The 24,966-nt window shown below is 33.7% G+C and overlaps 1 protein-coding gene across 1 annotated transcript in view; it reads right to left on the bottom strand.

Moving 5' to 3' along the window:
• Positions 1-24,451, bottom strand: part of LOC129745316 (tyramine receptor 1-like) — a 95,145-nt gene extending 70,694 nt beyond the window's left edge. The window contains exon 1 of the mRNA XM_055738306.1: positions 22,934-24,451. The gene's annotated coding sequence lies outside the window, so the exon portion shown is untranslated. The remainder of the gene's footprint in view (positions 1-22,933) is intronic.
• Between the last annotated feature and the right edge of the window lie 515 nt (positions 24,452-24,966).

Genomic DNA, 24,966 nt, shown 5'->3' with positions numbered 1-24,966 from the left:
AAGGAATTGTTGTTCTTTCGCAAATTCATAAAAAATATATTTTAAAGTGATAACCATAGAAAAATTACCTGAAATTAATTGTTTTTTGAAAATTAACACTTATGATTGTGAATTTTTTATGGTTATGGATTAAAAATATAATTTATTAATGAATTTATGAAAAAACAACAATTCCTAAGCTCTCCTATGACTCTCAGCACTACCTTATTTTTGTTCCTTCGCTTTCACTCAGATCAACATGAAAACGATTTCCTCAAGAATTCATTTTCAGTGAGAGCGGTTTGCGAGTGCGGATGTAATGGGGAAGGAATGGAAAAAAATATTCGAACGTGATGGAGTGTGAATTTTATAACGCACCTCTAGTTTATTTATCATGGATCGTTTCAAATAAATGGCTGACTGAGATTTTTCTCAATTTGCGGTGCTGTCAGGCAAATGAATATGAAATTTTTCAAGACTGATCGCATCACTGTCAAAGAAGGCTATAGAGAACATAAAAGTAAAATAAGAATTGGATTTGCTCCTTGTGTTTGTACGATTCATTTTAAATCGTGCAACATATATCATAATCTTCATGGAACATCTGATTTGTCGACATAGTTTTTCGGCATAATTTTTTTTGTACGCTAAAGGAAGTTTTCCTAGATTTGCAATAACTCACCAGCACAAATCAATACCACTAGCCACAAGTTAAACTAGTTAAAACAATTCAAAACAAATAAAAATAAACTAGTTTTAGTTTTGCTCAGTGTAGAAGCTAGATGATGCGGGCCACACATATTGCCTCGCTTGCTACGATAGAAAATTCTTTTTTGAACAATTGGAGGAATGTCTATCGTTTATCAAATTAGTGGTTTTATCATCATAGCTATGGAATAAGGGCTAATGAATGAACTATTTTTTAATGTAAACTTGCAGAAAGCAATGTTGAATGTCGAAGGTTGAAAAAAGCTCTTCATTCAAATGGAGACATGATTTTATTTGGCTATGTGCCTCTCAACTCGTGCTCAGCATTCAACCATCCAACTATGTTTTGGTTCTATTGATATGATAGCCTCATTCCTCGAAGGGCTATCCTTGTTCCTGTCAATATCAGTAGGTTGAACGGTGATATACCTACGATCAAGAACGACCGTTCAGTTCGGGGTCTAAACTAGAAGGGATTTATTTCACTTACTTAAATGCTAACGAGCCCCGTTTGAGTGGTCAATACGTGACTCTTTATGCAGAGCTCAGCATAATCGTTGTCGTTCGGGTGGCGTGATTTGGATTATGCTGAGTTCGCTGTTTACTTAAACTTATCGCTATGCGCTCTTCTGTGGAAGGGGCGTATCCACCACACTATGTATGTAGTTTTGTTCCACTAACAATAACGAAAGGATAGTGCAGATCTCAACACTGTTTTCAAGTGTGCTGCAAAATAAGTGAATATCAACAAAACAACCCTTACCGACATACCGTTTTGGGTTGGGTAGTGAGTGCGCCATAGAAAATGCTTGTCTGTCTCGTGTAAATATGAACATATCAGACATATTGGATACCGAAGAACGAGCAACCAAAATACCTGATAAAAAAAAGCATTCGGGTAGCGGTCATCGTAGTTGGCGGAGCAAACATAAATAAACATTTACATGTCATGTCAAATTCAGATACCTATCACCTTTTCCGACATTTTGACTAGCTTCTTAAGCGAAGTGTGAAAATGCATGATGCTTGTTTTTCAGTTTTTTCCGATTAAGGTTTTTTGATTGTTGAATTTTTTTTCCAGAATATATGTTACTTCTAACTATTGTTGGCTTTTGATTTAGGCATTAATTGTATCCTGAAATTAAAAGTCCATGCGTGGAACCGGAAAACACAGCTGTATTGCAATTTATTAGAGCAGTTTATCTATTTTTTATCCTTCACTCAAGGGAACTCAATGGAAAAGTAAATTTGTTGTACCCTTGAGTCTGGTATTTACTGCTGCTGTAATATCAGTGAACGCATTAATTACAATTTTGCTTCTGTCATTCTACCTGTCTTCTTCACGGGAGTATACAGCTGTAGAAGAATCCGGTAAAGCCTGTACTGAATAAACATCAAGAGCCCCAGCGGAAATAACAATTCGCAAAAGCCACAAGAAAACGACACTTGGATACAAGACAAGTTGAAATAGACACCACAAAAGACGTTGGATTGCTCTCTCGATGAATATGAATGACAAACCTAATGTATGGGTGGTGGAAATCCAATTGTGAGTTGTTGGCTGTCTGAGCTTGGGGGAGGAAAGAATGAAAGAATACTTTCGGTTTGGAGCTTAGCTTTTGTGTCTGCCTGCGCCGTAACTAACGAACCTCTGCCCGGCGGCGGCGGAATGAATGAAGGCGTAGGTGTATGTAGGAGGGCTGCCCTGCCGTCTAGTTTATTTAAGGACACCACGAGCTTCGCTTAGGACCATGAAGTGCCTCTTATGAAACCATACAGTGCGAACACAGAATACAAAACCATCATCACAGTCATCAGCGTTGTGATCATCATCGGCATCATCAGCATCAGTGGAACGTGTGCGTGTTTTTCCCTCAGGCAGAAAAACTGCCATTCGATGGTCAACCAACAACGTTGTTCTCCTGTCTAACTTAGCGAACTTCCCACCTCCGACGACAACGCGACTGAAGGCCAACTGGAACACAAGGACAAACACCGACAACCTGTGACAGGATTGATATCAATCAAATAAAGTTGTCCATCCATCATACGGGGAAAGGGCGACTTCACTAGGTAATATACGGTGGCCAAATTGTCCTCCTCCATTATTCGGTCGTTGGTTGTTGGCTTACCGTTTTTTTTTTCATTCCGGCTTTAGGAAACCAACACATATCGATAGAGGGACAAGTGCAACTGTTAATGATCGGCCGATGATGTCCTGTTCGATTCGAAGCCTGGCGACCATTTTCACGATAGGACATTAGTGGTCTCTATTGGGGACTTACAAACAATGAAGATAGGCTGTAAAGTCGGATTGGTGTAAGGCTTGAATGAAAATTAGGTCGAATAGACGTAAGGATGGTGTATAGTAGGTGGGCTGACTTTCAAATTTACGGATCAGCCATGTTGGTTTTCAAACTGTTTACCATGGTGGTTACCATGGGGGCCGTTCACTAATTACGTAAGCACGATTTTGGAAATTTTCAACCCCCCCTCCCCCCCTGGTAAGACAAAGTAAGATTTTTCAAAAGCCCCTCCCCCCCTAGTAAGATCTTACGTTTTTTATTCTTTGAGAAATTGACATGTTTTTTTTTAATTAGCTTGAAAATATTAAAAATGTGATATACATGCTTCAAAGCAAAGCACTTTTTAAGTAAAATAAAAAACTGTGTTTGAACAGCACGATCTATACAAAACAACAGATGAAATGGCATAAACCATTAAAGAAAACATTATTTAAGAGGTAGCATGTTTGGGGTAACATTAATTTTCAATACATTTCCCAAATTGAATAAGCAATATAAAATCTAAATTCTGATTTAAAAAAGAGAGATTTGGTTAGCACAAGGCTTCATAAAAAATTGTTATGTTTTTTACCTAAAAATCATAAAAATCTTAAAAAACTATCATTCTAAACTACTAGAATGGGGGCAAAAATGTTTGAAGACAATCACGTTATTAGCTAACCTAAAAGCTGATACTCAATCAGCGGTAAACGATAAAGTTTTTTTGGTAAATCGTTTGTAAAATTTAAAGTTGGTAGTGTCTATCACTGAAATTCATTATTTAAAGCGCCTTATATTGATTTTTAAAGATTTTTTCTGGATGAAGACGTTTTGGAAATATGATGGATTCAAATCGTGGTTTCACAACGCACCATTTTAATTTTTGTTTATATAAATTTCTCATTTAAAAAGATTGTTATGATGGAAAGCAAAAAGCGGCGATCTTGTTTAACGCTAAACGTACCGGAGGCGGTCAAATGACGGTTTTCAAACTTTGAAGGATGATTACGCCTTATATAATTTTTTTTTCGCCAATCTAACGACAGGACTATTTTTATTTTCAAAATGCAAGTATTTTTGCGTTTTTAAATTTTTTCTAAGTGTTGTGGTTTTCGAAAAACGCATGTGGTATACCTATTCATACCGCGAGCGGTCAAATGACGGTTTTCACTGTTTTCGCTAAAACTTTCTTGTTTCTCAACCGATTTCTTTAAAAATTATAGTTTTGAAAAGCCTATAATTTGACTCAAATATGTTTCCCAGACAGTTTTCAGCTACATTCAATTATTTCAAAGTTATTTTAAGTCCAAGAAAATGTTTATGAAAAAACATGCTTCAGGAAAATTGCTATAAATCAGTTATTTAGTGCTCGAAAAAAATTTCACTTAATGCCTGAGAAAGCTGAAGTTAGAAGCTATATGCTGTACATACGGAAATTTTTATCAAATTTTTTCTAAGGTCATGCCCACAAAAAATGTAAAAAAGTTGTGTAAAACCCGTACTTTTCAATCAATCAACCGCCAAAGCTGTTCTTGTTACAGTAGAAAAATTTCAAAAAATGAATTAGAAAGTTGACTTGATTTGTCACATTTTGGCATCTTTAGATTTTGTAAAATACGAAATACATAATTTATGACGAATTTTAAAAGGTAGCTGTTTTTCGAACTTTTTATCAATTTGGATTTTTTGAGACAATTCCTTCACCTAAGCTCAGCTTTGCACTGGATTTTGAGTATGTTAACGTAAGGTTTAGGCGATAAAACTATATGCAAAAGAAAGCTTATTTCATACCGGTTCTAGTGGTGTAACTGCATTGGCGGTGCAATGCTTAGCAAAAATATGATAAATAAAACAGTGAAGTAGTTTCTGAATTTTGAGAAGTCAGCACAAATTCTTGCTTGGTAGACGGGCGCAGTGGGTGGTAATATTCTCAAAGCTATTTTGCACACGAAGACGGGTGAAAGGAAACGAAAAAAAAACGAGCATTCGCTCAAATTTTCTGGCTTTACTTTCAGAAATATATTTATTATATTTTTGTCAAGCATCGCATAGCCAATGTAGTTACGTCACTAGAACCGGTATGAAATTTTCTTTCTTTTGCATATAATTTTTTTGCCTAAAGCTTACGATAACATACTCAAAATCCAGTGCAAAGCTGAATTTAGGTGTAGGAATTGTATCAAAAATCCGAATTGATGAAATGTTCGATAAACAGCTACCTTTTAAAATTCGTCATAAATTATGTATTTCGTATTTTACAAAATCTAAAGATGCCAAAATGTGACAAATTACGTCAAATTTTCAATACATTTTTTGAAATTTTTCTACTGTAACAGGAACAGCTTTGGCGGTTGATTGATTGAAAAGTACGGGTTTTACACAACTTTTTTACATTTTTTGTGGGCATGACCTTAAAAAAAATTTGATAAAAATTTCCGTATGTACAACATACAGCTCCTAACTTCAGCTTTCTCAAGCACTAAGTGAATTTTTTTCGAGCACTAAATAACTGATTTATAGCAATTTTCCTGAAGCATGTTTTTTCATAAAAATTTTCTTGGACTTAAAATAACTTTGAAATAATTGAATGTAGCTGAAAACTGTCTGGGAAACATATTTGAGTCAAATTATAGGCTTTTCAAAACTATAATTTTTAAAGAAATCGGTTGAGAAACAAGAAAGTTTTAGCGAAAACAGTGAAAACCGTCATTTGACCGCTCGCGGTATGAATAGGTATATACAAAGTGTCGGTATGTTTAGTGTTAATAATGTGGTTTAGTGTTTTTGATGACATGTTGGTTTGAATTGGTTCTCTATAAATTTTATAGAACCCAAAGACATTTAAAGATAAATAACATAACATAAAAATTTACCAACAAATAGGTAGAGAGTAAAAAAACCTGAGTAATATGGTTTTGTATGGCTGTGGCTGTGATGAATTTTTAATGTAACATTTCTTACGTAAGATTTTTGTAAACCCCCCCTACCCACCTAGTAAGAGATCGTAAGCAAATGTGAAACCCCCCCACCACCCCTATGTGCTTACGTAATTAGTGAACAGCCCCATGACAAAAATGACAAAAATGACAAAAATGACAAAAATGACAAAAATGACAAAAATGACAAAAATGACAAAAATGACAAAAATGACAAAAATGACAAAAATGACAAAAATGACAAAAATGACAAAAATGACAAAAATGACAAAAATGACAAAAATGACAAAAATGACAAAAATGACAAAAATGACAAAAATGACAAAAATGACAAAAATGACAAAAATGACAAAAATGACAAAAATGACAAAAATGACAAAAATGACAAAAATGACAAAAATGACAAAAATGACAAAAATGACAAAAATGACAAAAATGACAAAAATGACAAAAATGACAAAAATGACAAAAATGACAAAAATGACAAAAATGACAAAAATGACAAAAATGACAAAAATGACAAAAATGACAAAAATGACAAAAATGACAAAAATGACAAAAATGACAAAAATGACAAAAATGACAAAAATGACAAAAATGACAAAAATGACAAAAATGACAAAAATGACAAAAATGACAAAAATGACAAAAATGACAAAAATGACAAAAATGACAAAAATGACAAAAATGACAAAAATGACAAAAATGACAAAAATGACAAAAATGACAAAAATGACAAAAATGACAAAAATGACAAAAATGACAAAAATGACAAAAATGACAAAAATGACAAAAATGACAAAAATGACAAAAATGACAAAAATGACAAAAATGACAAAAATGACAAAAATGACAAAAATGACAAAAATGACAAAAATGACAAAAATGACAAAAATGACAAAAATGACAAAAATGACAAAAATGACAAAAATGACAAAAATGACAAAAATGACAAAAATGACAAAAATGACAAAAATGACAAAAATGACAAAAATGACAAAAATGACAAAAATGACAAAAATGACAAAAATGACAAAAATGACAAAAATGACAAAAATGACAAAAATGACAAAAATGACAAAAATGACAAAAATGACAAAAATGACAAAAATGACAAAAATGACAAAAATGACAAAAATGACAAAAATGACAAAAATGACAAAAATGACAAAAATGACAAAAATGACAAAAATGACAAAAATGACAAAAATGACAAAAATGACAAAAATGACAAAAATGACAAAAATGACAAAAATGACAAAAATGACAAAAATGACAAAAATGACAAAAATGACAAAAATGACAAAAATGACAAAAATGACAAAAATGACAAAAATGACAAAAATGACAAAAATGACAAAAATGACAAAAATGACAAAAATGACAAAAATGACAAAAATGACAAAAATGACAAAAATGACAAAAACTGACAAAAATGACAAAAATGACAAAAATGACAAAAATGACAAAAATGACAAAAATGACAAAAATGACAAAAATGACAAAAATGACAAAAATGACAAAAATGACAAAAATGACAAAAATGACAAAAATGACAAAAATGACAAAAATGACAAAAATGACAAAAATGACAAAAATGACAAAAATGACAAAAATGACAAAAATGACAAAAATGACAAAAATGACAAAAATGACAAAAATGACAAAAATGACAAAAATGACAAAAATGACAAAAATGACAAAAATGACAAAAATGACAAAAATGACAAAAATGACAAAAATGACAAAAATGACAAAAATGACAAAAATGACAAAAATGACAAAAATGACAAAAATGACAAAAATGACAAAAATGACAAAAATGACAAAAATGACAAAAATGACAAAAATGACAAAAATGACTAAAAATGATAAAAATGATAAAAATGACAAAAATGACAAAAATGACAAAAATGACAAAAATGACAAAAATGACAAAAATGACAAAAATGACAAAAATGACAAAAATGACAAAAATGACAAAAATGACAAAAATGACAAAAATGACAAAAATGACAAAAATGACAAAAATGACAAAAATGACAAAAATGACAAAAATGACAAAAATGACAAAAATGACAAAAATGACAAAAATGACAAAAATGACAAAAATGACAAAAATGACAAAAATGACAAAAATGACAAAAATGACAAAAATGACAAAAATGACAAAAATGACAAAAATGACAAAAATGACAAAAATGACAAAAATGACAAAAATGACAAAAATGACAAAAATGACAAAAATGACAAAAATGACAAAAATGACAAAAATGACAAAAATGACAAAAATGACAAAAATGACAAAAATGACAAAAATGACAAAAATGACAAAAATGACAAAAATGACAAAAATGACAAAAATGACAAAAATGACAAAAATGACAAAAATGACAAAAATGACAAAAATGACAAAAATGACAAAAATGACAAAAATGACAAAAATGACAAAAATGACAAAAATGACAAAAATGACAAAAATGACAAAAATGACAAAAATGACAAAAATGACAAAAATGACAAAAATGACAAAAATGACAAAAATGACAAAAATGACAAAAATGACAAAAATGACAAAAATGACAAAAATGACAAAAATGACAAAAATGACAAAAATGACAAAAATGACAAAAATGACAAAAATGACAAAAATGACAAAAATGACAAAAATGACAAAAATGACAAAAATGACAAAAATGACAAAAATGACAAAAATGACAAAAATGACAAAAATGACAAAAATGACAAAAATGACAAAAATGACAAAAATGACAAAAATGACAAAAATGACAAAAATGACAAAAATGACAAAAATGACAAATGACAAAAATGACAAAAATGACAAAAATGACAAAAATGACAAAAATGACAAAAATGACAAAAATGACAAAAATGACAAAAATGACAAAAATGACAAAAATGACAAAAATGACAAAAATGACAAAAATGACAAAAATGACAAAAATGACAAAAATGACAAAAATGACAAAAATGACAAAAATGACAAAAATGACAAAAATGACAAAAATGACAAAAATGACAAAAATGACAAAAATGACAAAAATGACAAAAATGACAAAAATGACAAAAATGACAAAAATGACAAAAATGACAAAAATGACAAAAATGACAAAAATGACAAAAATGACAAAAATGACAAAAATGACAAAAATGACACAAAAATGACAAAAATGACAAAAATGACAAAAATGACAAAAATGACAAAAATGACAAAAATGACAAAAATGACAAAAATGACAAAAATGACAAAAATGGCAAAAATGACAAAAATGACAAAAATGACAAAAATGACAAAAATGACAAAAATGACAAAAATGACAAAAATGACAAAAATGACAAAAATGACAAAAATGACAAAAATGACAAAAATGACAAAAATGACAAAAATGACAAAAATGACAAAAATGACAAAAATGACAAAAATGACAAAAATGACAAAAATGACAAAAATGACAAAAATGACAAAAATGACAAAAATGACAAAAATGACAAAAATGACAAAAATGACAAAAATGACAAAAATGACAAAAATGACAAAAATGACAAAAATGACAAAAATGACAAAAATGACAAAAATGACAAAAATGACAAAAATGACAAAAATGACAAAAATGACAAAAATGACAAAAATGACAAAAATGACAAAAATGACAAAAATTACAAAAATGACAAAAATGACAAAAATGACAAAAATGACAAAAATGACAAAAATGACAAAAATGACAAAAATGAGAAAAATGACAAAAATGACAAAAATGACAAAAATGACAAAAATGACAAAAATGACAAAAATGACAAAAATGACAAAAATGACAAAAATGACAAAAATGACAAAAATGACAAAAATGACAAAAATGACAAAAATGACAAAAATGACAAAAATGACATATGTAAATGATAAAAATGACAAAAATTACAAAAGTTACAGTATTATTTCTCATGAAAGAATGTTCATCAACAAGGAGATGCTTAGTTGGAAACAAAAGCAAATACTTCGACACCCATTTTTGCACTTGTTGTAGCTAACATAGGGTTACCATATCCTGCTACGCCAAAAAGACTACATTGAGAAATATTTTCAAAGTTGTAAAGACAAACGCCATTTATTCAAAGCCGTGATGTTTTAGGTCATTCAAATAGCGCCAATTTGTTGCAATATATGTAACTTAATTGAAAAACGCTTAATATTTTGAGTTGGATTATTCAAATTTTCGTTTTTATACTGAGAAAGCACACCAAAGTTGTTAAAAAAACTGATTTTTCAAATAGTTTTTCAGAGGCGTAGTTTTTCACTCTTAAAAAACATTATTGCTGATTCGTTGGATTTGATTTGTGCACTATGCTTCTTAGCAAGTTGTTGTTAAGCATATTGCCTACTGTTCAGGACTTCATTGCATACTAAAAGGCGCTAATTTTGAACGAAAAAATCCAGATTGAAATCGTGAATGTACTCGTTATTCCTTCCTTAGGAATCCAACCTTTGAGACATTTAACAAAAGAAGCAAAACTGAAGTGTTGTGCAACGAATGCATAAAAAGTTGGATTTATTAGAATACAATATTCATGTATCGGAAAAAATAATTTAATTTATATGAGAAAATTTAATTTTTTTTCCTTCCACCAAAAAAAAAGAGTACATTTGGTAAAATTTTACAAAAAGAAGAGTACGCTCATTTTTCGATCGAAAAAGAGTACATGTACTCTTAAAAGAGTACGTATGGTATCCCTAAGCTAATGTTCTTTAAATCTTAAAAAAAAAATCTAACTAGTCATTCCTATAACCCCACAGCTTGGTTTTCCGTGATGGGTGATCTGGAAAACGGAAATTAAACATGAACATTGGTCACAACAAAGGTATTTTATTCTTACATGCGTAACAACCTCTGGTTCATGTCCGATTTTAGTGTTATAATTCTGGAAGGTAGAGCTTGTGAATTATTTATACGGAAAAATTCTAAAAACTTTCACTTTGATCGTGTTTTTATAGCTTCAACAATCACTGTTGAAAGACTAAGCCCAGAACGCAGCCAAATTTTTTTATGTTTGTATACAAAGATAACGAGCGCCTCCGCGCCCTCCTCCCCTCCTTACTGCAGAAGTCAGTAAACCTTCTATTTTAGTAGCCTTGGTTCGACAAAATTGTGTTATACCGAATGTATACTAAACCGATCGAATGCAAGGTGTTAGTTCGAATGGTCTTAAAGCCGATTAGAGTTAAAAGTGCAATTACAACTTGCATACACGTTTACTAAGGTGGTGCAAATGAACTCACTCTGTTGTAGGTCTGATAAAAGAAAATAAACATAAACAAAGCCGGCGTCGCACAAAACCCTTTTTTTTTAATTTCAAAAGAATGTTAAAAATATATGCTTTTTAAGTAGATTTTTATTGTCGTGTGCAAATGAAAAGTGATAAAAAATCCCGATTTTTCACTACGTTCAGACATCTGGGCAAGAGTTACCCCACTGTACCCAACTCATATTCTTATTTCTTACTCTTATTTCACATCGAAAACTAGTTGCCAAAAGCTGCCTATTCAAAAGTTATTAAAATATTGGTATGAGTGACACATGTTTTTTTTTTTAATTTTATCGTACTTTTAGCATGCGTTTGATAATGATTTTGCACAAAAATCTTCCACTATCGTCGGAATTTAAAAAAAGAAGTTTCCCACGGAACCCTACTTTCATTCTTGTTTGAAATTTCCACTGTGGTCTTAGTCATATAAGATTAAATATTCTAAAACTTCGAATTTAAGTTGTTATATTCTAAGCGATTTTAAGCAACTTATGATGCATCATTAATTCACGTTTGATATTTTTCTGCAATCGTCCGTTTCGTATCAAACCGGAAGTCGGACAGCTGAGAGCAGAATCACCAAAAACCCTTAAATGTTCGCTATTTCCATCCTATATTAATTCTTTGTATAGAGAGTCCGATTCTGAAAATGGCTGCTCTATCGACAGAATAGAATACAATTTCAAAAAGGCATCGTCGGAAAGTGTGATATTGACAACCACCAGACCTTCCTCGCATAGAGCTTTCAGTTTTCCGGACGTCGTTATGGCTTGGTTAATCTGTCGTCGATTCGATCGACTTACCATTAACGGGGAAAATGCCGGCGCTTCTTTAGCGTGATAAAATAAAATCGGGAACATATTTAGCAAACATGTAAGATTCCGGAAAGCTGTGGAAGACGCCAAGCGGAAGAAGAACGACAACGAAGACGACACCGATGATTGCGACTCGGTAATAACTGCTTGCTTGTACGTCCATACAAGTACAGTGAGCTCCCAGTCTCTGGATGGACTGAATTTAATGTGCCCTGTCGGTTATAAACTTATTTATACGCTTTGACTGTGAAATGAAGCAGAAACCTGCTGGCAGCTGGCAAAAAGACGGCGCACAATTTCTCTCTAGGTAGGGCGTGAGAAAACCCACTTGAAGGAAACCCCGGACGGCGGATGTTTACTGCTGCTACAAGCGAGTATTTATTCAATCGCTTTTTATTCAAGGTGACAGAAATTCTTCCTTTTTTGATGATTCTTGACACCTCGATCCAACTTCTGAAGAAAGAGCTTTGGCATGAACTCGATGTTTACCTTTTCATTTATTTTTTTTTAATATTCCTCTTTTTTCCTATACTTACTTCACACCACTTAAAAATGCTCTCCAATCCCTCTTCCGGGGCAAAGCAAATTAATTTCAAGAAAACAAAAACAAATCTATGATGACTGCAACCGCTCGAGACAGCGATGTAACTCTCCCTTCAGAAAGCAAAACTAAATTGCAATCATGGGCAATCCATTCTTGGCAACCGGACAATCAGCTCAACCCAGCTTGCTCCCAATTATTTTGATGAATATGTTCCCCTAACGGGGGTCGTCCGGAAAGTTTTGATGGCTTTATAATTAACGTCACTCAAGAACAGAGAGTCCAGCAACAGCAGTATAGTTAGCGGAACATCAACAACTGTCGAATCTAAGCTGTCATGGATGACTAAAATGGATCAGGCTTTTTCAGGTGATGAGCATCATAATTGAAAATTTGGGAGCAAGAAAAGGGGGGATGATTTCAGGTCGTTAGAATGTTTGGGTGATAATCATTTCTCATTATAGGAAATATTTTACTTTCATCAAAACACCGATAACATACACCGTTGACGGTAAGTTTTTTTTTGATAAAATTTAATTTAGCTTCCAAGCAGTAAAATTTTACTGCTTGGAAGCTAAATTAAATTTTATCATTTTTGTCATTTTTGTCATTTTTGTCATTTTTGTCATTTTTGTCATTTTTGTCATTTTTGTCATTTTTGTCATTTTTGTCATTTTTGTCATTTTTGTCATTTTTGTCATTTTTGTCATTTTTGTCATTTTTGTCATTTTTGTCATTTTTGTCATTTTTGTCATTTTTGTCATTTTTGTCATTTTTGTCATTTTTGTCATTTTTGTCATTTTTGTCATTTTTGTCATTTTTGTCATTTTTGTCATTTTTGTCATTTTTGTCATTTTTGTCATTTTTGTCATTTTTGTCATTTTTGTCATTTTTGTCATTTTTGTCATTTTTGTCATTTTTGTCATTTTTGTCATTTTTGTCATTTTTGTCATTTTTGTCATTTTTGTCATTTTTGTCATTTTTGTCATTTTTGTCATTTTTGTCATATTTGTCATTTTTGTCATTTTTGTCATTTTTGTCATTTTTGTCATTTTTGTCATTTTTGTCATTTTTGTCATTTTTGTCAGTTTTGTGATTTTTGTCATTTTTGTCATTTTTGTCATTTTTGTCATTTTTGTCATTTTTGTCATTTTTGTCATTTTTGTCATTTTTGTCATTTTTGTCATTTTTGTCATTTTTGTCATTTTTGTCATTTTTGTCATTTTTGTCATTTTTGTCATTTTTGTCATTTTTGTCATTTTTGTCATTTTTGTCATTTTTGTCATTTTTGTCATTTTTGTCATTTTTGTCATTTTTGTCATTTTTGTCATTTTTGTCATTTTTGTCATTTTTGTCATTTTTGTCATTTTTGTCATATTTGTCATTTTTGTCATTTTTGTCATTTTTGTCATTTTTGTCATTTTTGTCATTTTTGTCATTTTTGCCATTTTTGTCATTTTTGTCATTTTTGTCGATTTTGTCATTTTTGTCATTTTTGTCATTTTTGTCATTTTTGTCATTTTTGTCATTTTTGTCATTTTTGTCATTTTTGTCATTTTTGTCATTTTTGTCATTTTTGTCATTTTTGTCATTTTTGTCATTTTTGTCATTTTTGTCATTTTTGTCATTTTTGTCATTTTTGTCATTTTTGTCATTTTTGTCATTTTTGTCATTTTTGTCATTTTTGTCATTTTTGTCATTTTTGTCATTTTTGTCATTTTTGTCATTTTTGTCATTTTTGTCATTTTTGTCATTTTTGTCATTTTTGTCATTTTTGTCATTTTTGTCATTTTTGTCATTTTTGTCATTTTTGTCATTTTTGTCATTTTTGTCATTTTTGTCATGAGAATTTCAATTTAGACGATATCCTTTATTGATTTTTTAGGTTCAATAAATACTTACTTTGAGCTGATAATTGAAATAGGCGGTGACCTAATTGTATCGCACGTGTGTTTTTTCGGTCCTTGAATATTTTCAATAATTTCATCGTTTTAAGTATTAGTAGTTTATGAGACAAATGTTTCAAAATCTTATTTTCGAGTGGTCGGAGCTAAAAGAAATTTATTACAATCGAAAACAGCTCAAACGGCTTTGCAATTTTGAAGAAATTGCTGCAAAATAGATGTGAGATAGCTTTGGCATAGGAAAATTTATGCGGTCTGAAATGAAAACCTCATAACAAGGAAATGTTGGAACAGAAAGTTTTGCTCATTCAGTGTTCGGCGAACGTTGATGATGGCGTTTGATAATGACTCCAATTTGAAAAATAGTCATTAAAATATCAGCATAAAGTACAAAACTGGTTTTGCCTTTGAGGTGTCGGAATAGTGTGAAAAAGTAAATAAACAAAACATAACAACGATAACTGTAAGTTCAAGGAATTCTACTATGGCTAACCAGACAGACTTTTATTGGCTCTTGAGATGACAGGAAAACTGCTGAAGCCTTTTTATGGGCTAAAGATTAGTATTGTATTATTTGATTTCTCCTGAACAAAAAATGTAGGTTGAATTGATATAGCTTAACTCTATTGCAGGTGATTAGTGGGGGTTGGACAGTAGTAATGCTGCAATTATTGTCAATGAGTTAGCATGAACAGTATTTAAATGTGTGATCGAGACTTACGGACATGGGTCAGAAGACCTATCAGCCACGGGTGGGTTCTCATACATACATAAGTACATATAATGTATGTGTGTACATTAACAAATATTTACAAACTTTGGACATTTTGATGCACTCCTAAATCATGCCCGATTGAACTGAAATTCTGCACAGATCAATTTGTTGGGCCAATCTCACTGCCACCCTAATATACAACTCATCTCATCTCTACAATTATTGTTGATTTTTTAATTTATTATTCGCTAGCTACTCTATTAATAACAGCATTTCGGTTCAATAATTTCTTCAAATGTTATCTTTTGTGTTGATTCATTGGTCTGAAAAATTGCCTTGGAGTTGGATTTAAAGTCTCCCAACGAAGATGTTTCCAAAAGGCTTACCGAACCCAAAAGAAACACACCCACTTCCAGGCAGGGGAGGCACATTTAATGAACTGCCGAAACACGAGTGAATTAAAGTAACAACTTTGTGGTGCGTAAAGCAGATCCGCTCTGGAAATGTAATCAAGAATGTAATTTAATCCGTGCTATTCAATCAACCCACGTTCGCTGTTGCTGTGTGCCGGCAGGTCTGAGAATAACGGTTAAAACATCAATCATTTTTGGGGTGAACCCAGTCGCGAAAAACTTTCCAAGTTGTTTAAAATTGTTGTTCATTATTCGGCCATTCCGTGGGACCCGGGCTTTTTTCTGAGGGAAAATGGAAAAATGAATAATGGCTCATCTGATAGCGTGAAGCGGCTTTGAGAAACACGACATGTGTTAATCTGGGCCATGGTTTTATCTTTGCTAGGAACTTTTTTTCATGGCCGAATGTCATAAATTAAATGCATGTACTCCAGCTGCAGTTCAGGCGAATTCGGAAATACTGGAATCAATCATGCCTAAAATCGCTTCCAAAGTCAGGAATTGGTACCCTCCCACTCATTCATCTAGACTAGTGGATTCACATAAAGCATGTCCGTCCAATGTTCGGAACAGCAGCTGGTGCTTTGGTCTCGTTAATGCCAGCGATAATGTTCCGTGTAATGGACAGCGCCATAGATTCCAAGAAGGCCAGAAGAACGACCCGGTCAGAGGATCAGCTTGTTTCGCAACTCATTGGATGCACTTTTCCACGACATTTACCAAACAAAATGCTGGCGACCAACAAGAAACACAAGAAGAAGATGTTTAATGGCTCCGGTTCCTGGATCGGCCTCATTGGAACAGCAAAGACGGTGACGGCCGGCGGTTCCTTTCAGAAGCCTTGCTCTCCGAAACGACACGACCAGAGAAACACAGCGCGCACATCATCGTTGTTCTGTTTATATTTATACGACGCGCGCTCTACGGAGCTTATCTTCGAAAGAGTTCAGCAACAACAACACCATCGAAACCCCAACAACAGTAACACAACGGAAGTAGGCAAGTCAGTCATTGTGGTTTTTCACCGGCCAACAACAGTATTTTACTATAGTGAGAGCGAGGGCTTAGGCAGGACTGAATTTGTCACTTGGGGAAATTTATCACCACACATACACACTCGCTTAGATAAAATCGCTAGAGATTTTTGTACTACTTCCGTTATACGGCTAGTTTAGAAAGAATTTTCCACACCATGCGTTGTGATGTCGTATACTTTCGTACCAACACGACCCCCTGTAGCTTTTTCAGAGATTTTCTACCATAGTTAATATACCACGACCACCAGTCACACGGTTTGAAAGTAATGCTCTCAATCTTGGGGTATAGCCACATAATCTAGTTTAATCATAGCGAGTTTGGTACAGAAACTTGTGACAGCAGCATTCTACAAAATATACCACCCGTTGTCAAAAATAGAAAGGAACACTTTATTTACTTTGTCGCAAGATGACAAAAACCCTGATTTGGTAAGGAACAAAATAAATTTAAGTGAGTTCGGACCGTTGGATTTTAATCTGTCAAATTAATTCTTTTTGTGAAGTCGAACACTTTGAATTACTACAAAAATATTTTAAATTGAGTTTCAGGCATCTTTACAAGCTTGACATTATTAGTTTTTGTTGTTTTTCTCTACATTCTGTAGGGTTGTTATCCTATGAACATGTTTACTTTTGAATATGACCCGTTTTATTACAAATCCAAAAAATTAAAAAGCAAATGCATAGAAAATCTAGAATAAAAATATTTCTCTGAATACTAAAAAAGTTCAAATTTATACGAAATTTCAGCATAAAAAAACTTCTTTACAACTTCCTCCTAAATCTCATTTTAAATTTCGAAATTCTTTGCAGAAAAAAACTTAATTCCGTTGATGGCTCTCTTATGAAGCAAATAAATATGAAAAAATTTAGTGCATTACGTTAAGTGCCCGTGCTTAAACTATATTTGTTAAAAAAATTCATGATTAGTAGCTTTATGAGAGAGCTAGACAAGGTGGTCCAAAATAAGTCCGTTACTCTAATACAACGTTCCTGATGACTGTTTTTCGGTATTGTAGGAAAAATTGCATGCAACTCGTAGTGAAACTATATTTGTTTTTCCTCACCATTCGTTATTATGGAACAAGTAGGCGTTGTCTAGATGGCACCGCAAGTGTCAATTTTTGAGGCGGTGAAAAATTTTATATAATCCGCGCTTGGCGGCCTGGCAACTGAATCTCGAATGAGGAACAACATCGCCGTAGTCATCAAAGGGTGCTAGAAATCGAGATTCGGGAACGTAAGTGGAGATGGATTGGGCACACGCTGCGGGAAGATGAAAACGAGATTTGCAGAGAGGAGCTAGATTGGAATCCAGAAGGTCATCGAAGAAGAGGCAGACCCAGAAACTCGTGGCGGCGATGTCTAGCCGCTGAAATCCGAACTGTCGACGAGAATCTTGACTGGGATCAGGTGAAGACGCTGTCTCCGGATCGTCAACAGTGGAGGTCTTTTAACACGGCCCTATGCACCGGAGGATCGGCGCAGGAACATTAAGTAAGTAAGTAAAATTTTAATTAAATTGAATATGTTTCTAGTGTTCAACGAGTAACCGGATGTGTGCTGACACTGATCACTGGAAGTTATTTAAACGGGCTTGTGGGAGGATTGTTTCATAATGCACATTTTTCTTTGGGCGAGTGGTTTGAAGAATTATTTATGCGCAACAGAAATGATATTTCACAAGCTTTGATGGAATGGTTGAGGTTGTGTGTTCCAAAAATAGTTCGTGAAATAGAAATCTGTATTTTTTGGTGTGAAAATGTGTTGGGATTACATTCAGTGCAAAAATATTGAATTTTGCATTTTGAATGATATTTTCAGTGATGTTATGCAGGTGTGTATAAGTATGAAGCATGGTGGTTTTCCTTCGGCCTATCTTAAAGTAATCCCAATAAGGACTGTATTCGAAAAAAAAAAATGGAACACTTTCATTTGTGAATAACTTTTGAACGGATGGATGAATATTTATTAAATTTTCAGTGATACTACCTAGTAACGTAATTTTCAAAATTTTGTGGCGATCAGTCACGTTTTTTTTTTTTTGGGAAAGCGCCTAATGAATAAGTTTATTGAACAACATATTTGGGCAACATTTGCGCCAAGTTATTGCACACCTTGAATTACCGTTTTTCTAAATCAAGGCTTTATTTGTTGACGTTCTTTCCTGGAGTTTGATTTTCAAAATAACTCACTTTTTTCTTTTTTATCGAAGCTATGACAAGTTTACCAGATTGTGCACCTTCTGCAAGAAATCAACATTATTAACTTTTTATCCTGATGATTTATGTTGCCTTTTTTTGAGTCGCGATGTAAAATTCACATTACGTAGCAAAAAATTATATCAAAAACATGTAAATTCGTATAGAGGCACAGTTCCATTAGTAAACGAGAAATCGGTTTTGATTGAGAGAATTCTGCTTGGGGGTAGTAAAAGTTGGAGAAAATGTTAAGATTAGTGATGCAAATAATCTGAACATAGTAAAGTGCTGATCACGCAGTGAAATTGTCGGTTTGGAAGTGATTTTATTAAAAATAAATCATTATGCCGATGCTGTTCTAAAATTGGCGAGAAACACATAACATGTCCTCCTGCCACATGATCTTTTCTGATTAATGTTATAACCCAATAAAGAGAATATAGAAACAGGTTAGTTGATTTTATTCTAGTTGAGTATCAAACAAACCATTGCCCAGTGCTTTTTTCATTTTTCAGCATCGCTAGCGACGACCAAATTCTCGGAAATGATTCCTCTGGAAGGTAACGGTGCCGTCGTTTCAACATTTATATATTGGAGTTAATTTTTATTGGTATAACTAGCTGACCCGGTGTGCTTTGCTACACCTTTCAGAATCAAATGATATTTTCAGAAATCATTCAAATTTTTATTGTTTTTGGTATTATTTTAAACCAAATTATGACGAAATTAATAAGCAACCACTATAAAATGAGAGCTTCAGCTGGAGTTTCAAATGGCAAGACGAACCATAAATTATATTCTGAATATTGATTTATAAATTTGTTTTAAATATCTGATAATTTTCATCTGTTTCCTTAAGTTTCGCCCTAAAAAAGAAGGGTTCCAAATTAATCGTTCGTAAATAATCTAACTTATAAAGTATGGTTGTTTTTGCTTGATATGTTCTGGATTTATGCTAAAAAACTGATTAGAGAGCCCCCCCCCCTGTCCTTCCCTTCACGCCCTGCTGAATGGAGATTGTAAACTTTAATAAATATTTTTTTCGTTCCCAAACATCCTCTTATATCAAATATAGTTCCATTGGTTGATAAGTATTTAAGCTTTACAACAAAAATTGTATGGAGCCCCTTTCTTTCTTTCCCTCTCTACACTGTAAAGCATAAGAGTCTATAACAATCGTAGAAACATATCTCGTAACCAAGTACCTTTCCATGCCATATTTGTTTCCATTTGTTGGCTTCGTAAGCATAAATTGAGAACATATGCTAACAAAATGTAAGTTAACAAAGTTAAATGTAAGCTTCCCTCTTCTCTTCCTATATTCCATGCCATGCCAAATTTGGTTTTATTTACGTAGTAAATTTTTGAGTTTTGTATAAACTTGAAAGGGAGTACCATCCCCCTTTCCGTTCTCTTCTTTCAATAGAGGAGTGATAACTTAATATTCATAAAAGTATTTTTCGTACTCAAATACTTTTTGAAGCGAAATTTGGTTTCATTTGCTCGATTAATTCTCGAGTTATGGAAAAAAATGGAAACCCCCCCTTCTTCCTTTATATCTTACCGCTTAAAAGGTACGGCTTCAATTTATAATAGAAACATTTCTCGTATCCTAATACACTCACATGTCAAATATGGTTCAATTTGCTTGATCAGCTCTCCAGTTATACTGAAAATTGTAAGGGAGACCTCGCCTCCCCCTTTTCATCCACCTCTTCGAAAGAGTGAGGGATACCAAATATTCATAGAAGCATTTCTCGTACCCAAATATCGTTCCATGCCAAATTTGGTTCCATTTGCTGTTTTAGTTCTTGAGTTATGCAGTAAAAATTGTTTGAAACTCCCCTCCCTCTTTCATCCTTCCTGTAAGAAGGAAGGGGTCTCAAACAATCATTAGAACATGTCACGTTCCCAAATACCCGCCCTTGCCATGTTTGGTTCCATTTGCTTGATTACTTTCTTAGTTATGTTGAAAACTATAAAAGAGACCCCTCCCCCTTTATATCTCCCTACTGGAAAGAGGGAGGGGTCTCAAATTATCATAGAAATATTTTTCGTATCCAAATACCCTCCCATGCCAAATTTGGTTCAAATTGCTTTATTAGTTTTTGAACTATATCAAAAATATGAAAGAGGCCCCTCCCATTGGAAAGAGGGAGGGGTCTCAAATAATCATTGAAATATTTTTCGTATCCAAATAACTTCACATACCAAATTTGGATCCAATATCTTGATAAGTTCTCGAGTTATATGAAAAATTGTAAGGTAGCCCCCTCCCCCCTTCCTATCACGCCACTGAAAGGAGGGAGGGGTACCAAATATTCATAGAAATATTCCTCGATCCCAAATACCACCCCATGCCAAATATGATACCATTTGCTTGATGGGTTCTCGAGTTATGCAAAAAATTGTCTTTTGTTTGGGAGGCCCCTCCCCCCCTTCATGAGAGAGGGAGGGGTCTCAAACGACAATAGGAACCTTCCCCTGCCTCCAATACCCCCACCTGCCAAGTTTCACGCAAATCGGTTAAGTAGTTTCCGTGTCTATAGGGAACAGACAGACAGACAGACAGACAGACAGACAGACAGAAATTCATTTTTATATATATAGATTTTGAAAGTGAAATTCAGTGAAAATTTCAGTGAAGTTCAACCATATAAAGGGTTCGTGAATGACAAAATCTTAAATAAAAAATCAGCTTCGTCATATCAATACTTTTTTTCTAACTAAATTCACTGAAGCCTCCTGGAGGGTTGTTTATGGATCTAACCTGCATCGATTTGAATGTAAAATTTAATTATGCACATTACATCGTGTGACAGCAGTTCACATTTTGCAAACATTTCTCAGGTTTGTGATTTTACAAGCCATGATGTAGTTTCAAATCAAAACGTTAAATTGTGTTTTAAGCGATGGTCCAATAATTTGCATCACATTCAATGTAAAATTGAATGATTTAGTTTTTGCTGTGTAGGCACATTTAGCCCGCACGGTTTGAGATTTGGCAATTTTGACAATAGTTATAATAAAATCGATTTCTCAAAAACTGAAGGAGATTTCAACATAAAAATTACTCTAATGTATAAAAAACAGATGCCTGCACAAGTGTATATAGTTTTTGTTCACATATTCGATGTTATACTCGATTAAATCAGTATTCTGCTTAATAGGCGCATATAGCCCGCTTTTCCCCTATACCTTGACCAGCTGACAACTGATTGGAATTTTTATTATATATTCAGTTATTGGAGGAAGTACATCTTACCTGTCGGCAACTTATGGGATTTGAGCCCACAACCAGACTCGCGTCATCCAATTCGCTGGACCACCTCAGCGTTTGAATGTTTCTAAAAACCTTCTTTACGAATGTCAGTATTTAGAGTAAAATTCTTCTAATCATATTTAATTGCAACAAACGCGTTGTTATACCAAAAATTTTATTTTTGGATTTTGTAAAGGGTTGATCCATATATTTTTAGGCTCAATATGCCTCAATTATTTAATGTTTTAGTTCCAATATGCTTCATATTGATTTTTGAGTCTTTCTTACAATGGAAAAGTAATTTCTTTAATTTTTGCAATCTTCATTTTGAAACATAGGGCTTGTGATATAGCTCAGTTGGCAAAACCGTTGTCTTCTGAGCCGATGTCCGCGAGTTCGAGCCCAAGAGTAAATATCGAACACAGTTGTACCGGATGAGTTTTTCAATAACTATCCGCCAACTGCAACGTTGATATAAAGTCGCGAATGCCATAAAGATGGTAAAACGACTATAATCGAAACAAAAAAAAAATTTTGAAACATATTTTATTTTTCTCGGTATATGCAAACAATCAAAGAAATGGCAGACATGCGAATGGCGTTGGTTCCGGGTAGGCCAAAACAAATGGAAATCATAAGCCCCAAATCACTGTTCAAATAATGAACGATGTTATTGATCGATCATTTGGGTATGGGAGCTGTGGGAAAAAAATTGTGCTGGGTCATAAAACGCGCTTATTTATATCTCATTTCGATACATTTTTCCATTACAAATGTATTTGCGAGTACACCATTGCTTGTATATTGTGTATACATACCGGCAGCTCAGAGCACACGAATTGCGTTCCGGGTACGGTTCTGGTTCTTTGTCGGTGGAGACCGGATCGTCCCTGATGCCAGCGATTGTGGAATCATGTTCCAATGACTGCGGATACTGCTCTTTGTGATTATATTTTTGTGTTTTTTTTTCTCTGTTAAAGTCCCAACTTAAGTGAGTCAGTATTCTCACCGGACCCTTTACGTATTTCTTTTCCGGACCCTGAAATTTCTGCTTCACTGACCTAGAGCTAAGTCGGGCCTATTCACTATGCGTATGTTTCTATCACGTGTTTTGATGTTGTTTTTCGGCGCTGTTTCACCATTCCACATTGCTCTGGATAAAATCAACATTATCCTACGTTGGGATTTCCGAGCACCAGTGGCGTAGTTTTTTTTTTCTTCTTCTTTGTATAATAATGTTTTATAACTATTTATTTTTCGCTCCGGACAGACGCACAACACATCACTGTAAGCGAATCAGTGGAAAAAGATTGAACAAACACCCAACGCCCTTCGGAATCCTCCTAAATGTTTTCTACTTTTTATGGCTGTTTAAGTACTCCAAACTACCGGCTGATGTTGTGCAACCTGTGCAAGGAATTTTCTGAATCCTTATCGATTGTTGATGGGTTTATGAATCGGAGGAGGAACAAAATTTTGGTATTCTAATAAAACCCACAATAAAACTTTATCACCACTTAGCTGCCGTTCTTCATTTTTCTTCGTTATGCCACGTGGAATTGAAATAATTATTCTTTATCACATTTCCGGATGCCCACGAAGTAGGCGTAGCAATCAACCAGCCACCAAACGTACATAGCAATCTACGCCACGGCCTACTTTGACGGTATAATACTCTCGCACCTTCTTCCTAGATTGCTCAAATGAAGATCCACTTGACTGTAAACACAGTTTATCTTCATCGCTTTTGACTTAATAAATTGTTTCACTTTAGCCGATTTTCACCGGAATTGGTGCTGCTCATTGCGATAACCTGTTTCCTCTCCCCCGGAAAATCAGTTTGGAAACCAGAAAGCACAAGTAATGGCGCGAAAATTTCCACCCTAATTAAGTGTGGTTTGAAATCGCTAGGCAGTTCTAGCACTTTGTTTTCCACGCCGACAAAAAGCTTAACATTGCTTCCTTCAGCACATGATTAACTTATTCAGCCACCACCATAACACAAACGGCATCGTGCATTTACATGATTACCATTTTTTTTCATTCTTTTCTCAAAAGAACGAAACACAAGACAGCGTCAAATTTAGAGGTTAGTTTTATTCCCACAACCATACATCAACTCCGGACATGCACGATAGCTTACGAAAAAAGAAAAACGAAACGCCGAAACCGGTAAACATTCCCTTTAACACGCTGCAGTTATAAACTGGGGAAAAACTTCCATATAAACTCACTACCAACAGTGGTTAGTTTTCCCACTCAGAGTACTAACGTTTCTTACGGGAAGAAAGTTCAAACGATCCTAACAGTTGGACCACATGCGGCCATATGCGAATGCTGACTGACAACCAACTGGACCAAACGTGGGATCAAAGCCGTGTTGTCAGTTAGGTTCAGGTTCCCAACAACATCCCCCTGAAGAGTACTCCCATCCAGTGGAAAATGAGCGCCCCAAAAAGAGTGCGCAACTGCTGGAAATGAGCACCGGGGAACTCACGAAATGAATTTCAAAAAGTACCCATCGGGTCTCGCTACCGCATCAGCCTCCTTCGATAACGCAGAACGACAGTTCATGGAAGGATGTCTGACGAAATCACGGTTCTTCGGTGTCTGTTAGTCTTGAAAATATCGCTTGAAATAATCGAGGCGAACGAGTGAAACGGCCAACGCCATAACATTTATTGAAACGTGATCTTCCGTGAAAACAATAAGCTTCCGACCTTATCGAAGATTCTGGAACACCCATAATTTTTAACGATTGATAGATCTACTGCTATAAATGAATACTAAATTAAAATCAAGATCCATCAACTGAAGGATTTTGAACTTGTAAAAATCAAAATAATAGTCT

Source organism: Uranotaenia lowii, chromosome 2, assembly GCF_029784155.1.
Source record: "Uranotaenia lowii strain MFRU-FL chromosome 2, ASM2978415v1, whole genome shotgun sequence".
Classification (NCBI taxonomy): Eukaryota; Metazoa; Arthropoda; class Insecta; order Diptera; family Culicidae; genus Uranotaenia; species Uranotaenia lowii.
This window is presented reverse-complemented; position numbering and strand designations above follow the sequence as displayed.